At 32.8% G+C, this 6,581-nt stretch overlaps 1 pseudogene; it reads right to left on the bottom strand.

Annotated features, from left to right (window-relative positions):
- Positions 1 to 739: 739 nt before the first annotated feature.
- Positions 740 to 2,967, bottom strand: LOC139877644 (receptor-like protein 6; annotated as a pseudogene).
- Between the last annotated feature and the right edge of the window lie 3,614 nt (positions 2,968 to 6,581).

Raw genomic sequence — 6,581 nt, 5'->3', positions numbered from 1 at the left:
TAATATAGTATTGGATGCTGAATTCAATGTGGAAAGCTTGATATCTGAAGATTGGAACACATTATTCATTACATCCCAAGGTATGTGTTCAGTACTGCAAGTGAGTTAGGTTGAAATTATATTTCTTAATAGTTCTTTGAAAAATTGCATGTGCAGGTGCGAGAATAAAGAACTACCTATATAAGCATGAAGTTTAGCTGCTTCAAGAAGTTTAGGACTTTACTTTGATATGCTTATTGAAGGATAGGACATAGGCTAGTAAAATATTGTGTCAAGTTAGAACATGAATGTGTAAACTGTTGTGTATATTTTCTTCATTATATTCACTATGGATAGAAAGGGTTCAATTCTTAGTAACACCCTTGATATTCGATTATATGAATTGAATTTATACTAATATGAAATTCAATCGTCATGACATTTCATTTATGCATCAGTTTGTTTGTTATGAATTTACTTTAAGTTAATCAAGATTACACTTAAATGGGGGGAGGATTGTTGGTGATTTGTGTCACCAATATGATTTAAGTGTAATAGGATTAATTTGTTAACCAAAATAATCTTGATAAATATCGAACAAGTTAGGGAAAGTGTGGAATGCACACTTGTTTGAACTTATCTTGATTATGACGGGAGTTCGGGGGCAGCGCCCCCGATAGCGGGGTCCAAGGGGTGGCAACCCCTGGCCGGGTTAACATTGCTTTATTAAGAATGTCTTAAAATTCTATTTTGACCCGGTTTGACCTAAAATAAAAGTCCGGTTTTGAGCCTCTTTTTGCAGTTATGAAATGCCTCGGCAGTTAGAGATTGAACTGCCATTCGGCAGTTATAAACCCAATATTAATTCACTGGCACGTTTTGATATTCATTCACACAAAAACACAGATTCATTGTTCAATTTTCTGAGTTTTATCCGATTGAAGATTTCGATAGTACCATCGAAATACTTTGATCTGAAAGTGATTACACGACTCTCAGAAATCCGAAATCGAAACCCTAATATACAACAATGGATTGCACCGGAAAATCTGTTTGACCTTAAGTCAAGAACTCGAAGCTTAGTAAGAGTTCCTAACCAAAACGGAAAGTCGCCGTCAAATAAGTTATTTCCAACGTCGAGAACCTGCAAGTTAGAACAATTAGCTAATGATTTCGGCAATTGGCCCGAGAATCGATTTCCAATTAAATACAGTTCCTTTAGTTGGCTTTCATGCCCAAAGGTATTCATTAGTGTACCATGAAAGTTATTTTGAGAAAGATCAATAACAAACATGGACTTGATAAAGTTGCCCGAAAAACATGTTGGAAGTGTTCCAGTCAAGTTGTTAGATGATAAATCTAGGATATCAAGCGATTCAGCTTCACAAATCAATGGTGGTATCTCTCCAGTGATAAAGTTTTTTGAAAGATCAATAAAAAAACAATGTTTCTTGACTCTTGTTTAAAATCCAGTCAGGTATGAGACCACTAATTTTGTTCTTGTTAAGCTGTAAGTATGTCATTTTCATTTGGAAACGGAGGAAGCTGGGAAATTCCTTCAAGTCGCATGTTGTCAGCTGCAATTCTTCCAGTTGAGGTAGAAGGGTGCCATCGGTGTAGTTGTCAGTGGTTGTGACAACTGATATTCCTTCTAAATGCAAACCTTCAAGGTTTTCGAGCCCTACGAACGTGTCTAGGTCTACACTGCCTTTAAATTTGTTACCACTTAGATCAACTAAGTTTAGCTTTTTGAAGTTAGAAAAGGCACTAGGAATGGTACCATTCAATTGATTATATTGAAGATCTACATATGTTAGTTGGGTGAGGTTCATAAATGAAGATGGGATATGACCGGGTATAGAATTGCTTGACATTGAGAAAACACCAAGATTGGTTAAGTTTGCAAGGAAAGGAAGGATCTCTTGGTATATGTTCATATCACTTAGATGGAGCTGTTCAAGGTTGGTCAGTTTGCCAATCCAGTCGTACTCCCATGACGTCTCAAAATTGTTTTCACCAAGTTCCAAAATCGTGAGTTTCGACAAACTTACCAATGAAGGAACTGGGCCTGTGAAATTGTTTAGTCGAAGACTCAAGAGTGTGAGTTGTGTCAAGTTAGAGAGTGAACGTGGAATGCTACCCGAGAAGAAGGAAACAGAAAGATCCAATAATAACAAATGGTTTAGGTTGCTTATGGATTCAGGTATTATCCCATAAAAACCTGTCGAATACAGACTCAGATCCTCTATCAAGGTGGTGTTATGAAACTCTGGCAAGGAACCTGTGAGGTCGGTGTTCTTTGACATTCTAGAAAACTGATTGACGTCAAGGAAGTAAAATTAGCCAGAAAACGTGGTACGGAAGAATTGATGTTCACCTCTCTGAGATAGAGTTCTTCGAGTCTAGTCAAGTTTTGCAACATGCTAGGATTTTGAAGCTTTAGCGAATTGAATGACAAATCCAACTTAGACAAATGTATTAAATGTGAGATTTCATTTGGGACTTCGCCACTGAATCCTGAATCAGAAAGATCAAGGCTTCGTAACTCCTTTAGACGAGCAATTTCAGACGGGATTTGAGATCCAGTGAAATCATTCATCGAGAGGTTGAGTTTAAGAAGATGAACAAGGTTGAATAGAGTACTGTTAGACGTGAGAAGTCCATGGATCGAGCTTTCACTCAAGTCAAGTTCGATCACATGACTCTCATATTTGCTGCACCTCACACCATCCCACAAACAACAATCAGAACCTGTTTTGTTATCTGACATATTGCTTATTGTGGGTCTTCTCCAAGAATCTAACTTTTGAAACCCGCCATTAAAAGATGTAGCAGTGTAATCTTGATGAACAATAGTTTGTTTGAATTCAAACAAAGCTAAACACTCTTGATCATGGCTTAATGATGATGATGTACTCGATGTGATGAGGACTAGTACTAATAATACAAAGTAAATCATAGGCTCTGAGTTTAAAGCCATTAAGAGATGATGTGTTTTAGTTTGATTGTTTCTAAAGGTACAATATTTTTCTTATATAAGAGCACAAGCGTATACTTGACGTTCAATTATAACCAAATAAATAATGAGGATAATATGAACTAGTTAAGTATTCACAAAATTATACTCCGTATTATATATATATATATATATATATATATATATATACATATATATATATATATATATATATATAGTAGAGGGATCAAATGAGAACTTTTTTTGTGTGAGAACCCTGAGAACTCAAAAATACACTGAAATTCGAGCAAAAATGGAAAAATTCGAGCAAAAAACTCCATATTCGAGCAAAAAATAGGACACGGATGAGCAAAAAACTGATAGTCGAGCAAAAATGGAGAAAGTCGAACAAAAAAAAAAAGAAGGACGAACAAAATTTGATATTCGAACAAAAAATGTGTTCTACATTTTTGAAATTCGAACTCAAAAATGTAGAACATATAGGTAGTCGAACAAAAATTTTGATATTCGAACAAAAAATGGTTCTAATTTTTTTTAAAAAAAAAAAAAAAAAATTTTTTTCTTGCTCGATTATGAAATTTTTGTTCGTCCGTGTTTGTATTTTTGCTCGAATTCCTCTTTTTTTCTCGAATTTAAGTGTATTTAGGTGTTTTTTGGAGTTCCTAGAGTTCTCACACTAAAAAAGTTCTCACTAGATCCTCTCCATATATATATATATATATATATATATATGGTCATAATTAAGAGGGAAACACTTTTTTGGGGGAAGGGGGAAGCAAATTATTTTTTTCTATTTTTTCGTTTTTTGAAAAAACTTTGTTCACAAACATTATAGATTCGATTAAAATATGAACATTTAAAAAAGACACTTTGTGATGAATGTCATTATTTTGGCCGAAAACGCTCGAAGAAAAAAATAAAAACATTCAATGCAATTAATGTTTTGCTGCTGAGTTTATTTACATCGTTATGTTTTCATCTTGTGTGAAGTGTTTTTTTCGAATTTAGCCCGATTTAGAGTTTAGGGTTTAGGGTTTTGGGTTTTGGGTTTACTCCGTAAACCCTCAACTCAAAACCCTAAACCCTAAACTCTAAACCGTTCGTGTTAAAATATTCAATCTAAACCCTAATTTCTAAACCCTAAACCCTAATTTCTAAACTCAAAACCCTAATTTCTAAACCCTAATAGTTAAACCCTAATTTATAACCCCCTAATTTCTAAACCCTAATTCCTAACCCCTTAAAAAAAACTCAGCAGCAAAACATTCAATGCATTGAATGTTTTTATTTTTTTCTTCGAGCGTTTTCCCGCCAAAATAATGACATTCATCACAAAGTGTCTTTTTTAAATGTTCATATTTTCATGTAATCTATAATATTCGTGAACAAAGTTTTTTCAAAAAACGAAAAAAAATTAATTCCCCCCACTTCCCCCAAAAAAGTGCTTCCCTCTTGATTAAATCTCTATATATATATATATACATATATATATATATACATATATATATATATATACATATATATATATATATATATATATATATATATATATATATATATATATATATATATATATATATATATATAGTGGTAGAATCAATGGGTAAGTAACCAATCGGGGGGAAGCGTGGAGAAGCAAATTTATTTTTTTCGTTTTTTGAAAAAACTTTGTTCATGAACATTATAGATTGGATGAAAATATGAACATTTAATAAAGACACTTTGTGATAAATGTTTTTAGTTTGGCGGAAAAACGCTCGAAGAAGTAATATATAACAATTATCGTGTTTTTCGAGCGTATGTTGAGGTTTTAGATATTAGGGATTAGATATTAGGGTTTAGATATTAGGGTTTATAGGGTTTAGATATTAGGGTTTAGGAATTTAGGGTTTAGGGTTTAGATTTAGGATTTAGATTGAGTTTTTAACACGAACGGTTTAGAGTTTAGGGTTTAGGGTTTAAGGTTTGGTGTTTTGGGTTTATGGAATAAACTCAAAACACCAAACCCTAAACCCTAAACCCTAAACCCTAAACTCTAAATCGGGCTAAATTTTTACTTCACAAAACATGAAAAAAACGTTCACATTCTTCACGAACAATATTATCTTGAATGTAATTTTTTCGATCGTTTTCCCGCCTAAATAATAACATTCATCACGAAGTGTCTCTTCTAAATGTTCATATTTTCGTGTGATCTTGATGTCGGAAATTTTTTTTTCCAAAAAAGCGAAATTTTTTTTTTTTGCTTTCCCCCGCTTCCCCTCAATTGGTTACTTCCCGATCCTGCCCCTATATATATATATATATATATATATATATATATATATATATATATATATATATATATATATATATATATATATATATATATATATATATTTGTAGGATCAAGAGGGAAGTAACCAATCGGGGGGAAGCAAAAACTTTTTTTTTTTCGTTTTTTGAAAAAACTTTGTTCACGAACATTATAGATGAGATGAAAATATGAACATTTAGTAGAGATACTTTGTGATAAATGTTTTTATTTTGGCGGAAAAACGCTCGAAGAAGTAATATATAACAATTTTCGTGTTTTTCGAGCGTATGTTGAGGTTTTAGCTATTGAGGTTTTAGCTATTAGGGTTTAGATATTAGGGTTTATAGGGTTTAGATATTAGGGTTTAGAAATTTAGGGTTTAGGGTTTAGATTTAGGGTTTAGATTTAGGATTTAGATTGAGTTTTTAACACGAACGGTTTAAAGTTTAGGGTTTAGGGTTTGGTGTTTTGGGTTTATTCCATAAACCCAAAACACCAAACCCTAAACCCTAAACTCTAAATCGGGCTAAATTTTACTTCACAAAACATGAAAAAAAAACGTTCATATTCTTCAGGAACAATATTATCTTCTAAATGTTCATATTTTTGTGTAATCTTGATGCCGGAAAAAAAAATTCAAAAAAAAAAAAAAAAATAGAAAATTTTGCTTCCCCCGATTGGTTACTTCCCCATTGATCCTGCCCCTATATATATATATATATATATATATATATATATATATATATATAACAAAAGAGGGGTTGGAATGCCGTTTTATGTTTTGCACTAGATGCCGTTTTACCACCCTTTGTCAAATATTGTGGGCAATGATTGAAAACAACTGTGCCACCCATATATATTCGGATCCAAATTTTACACACAAACAATTATCTATCCGCACCCCTTTAAGACCGATTGTAACGGGGTAGAAGTGACCCCGTCTCTTCCATCGTGGCATCAAGAAACGCCATTTAATCGCCGTATCCGTTCGTCACTTTGTGCTGTTACTTCGGCGTTTGGAGCAAAGAGACGCAGCAAGTGACTCATGTCACTTGTTTTATATTATTTTTTTATTATTTTAAAAATAATATTTTTACCCCTTTTTAATATTTAATCCAATTATATTTTAACACATCATCACAATACTTCTAACTAACACCAAAAAGTAACACCACCACTACTCCACCCAAACAAGTAACACGTCCTAGTCATCCAAAAGGTGCTAAAAGACAAGTGACACCAAAAGAAACGCCACTCACCGTTACGAATGGTCTAACTCCTTACCTATATTCTTTTTTTTATAATTTATAATATATTTTGATTTATACT

Source organism: Rutidosis leptorrhynchoides, chromosome 1 (genome assembly GCF_046630445.1).
Source record: "Rutidosis leptorrhynchoides isolate AG116_Rl617_1_P2 chromosome 1, CSIRO_AGI_Rlap_v1, whole genome shotgun sequence".
In the NCBI taxonomy this organism is placed as follows: Eukaryota; Viridiplantae; Streptophyta; class Magnoliopsida; order Asterales; family Asteraceae; genus Rutidosis; species Rutidosis leptorrhynchoides.
The sequence above is the reverse complement of the archived record's forward strand: the minus strand, read 5'-3'. Positions and strand labels throughout refer to the sequence as shown.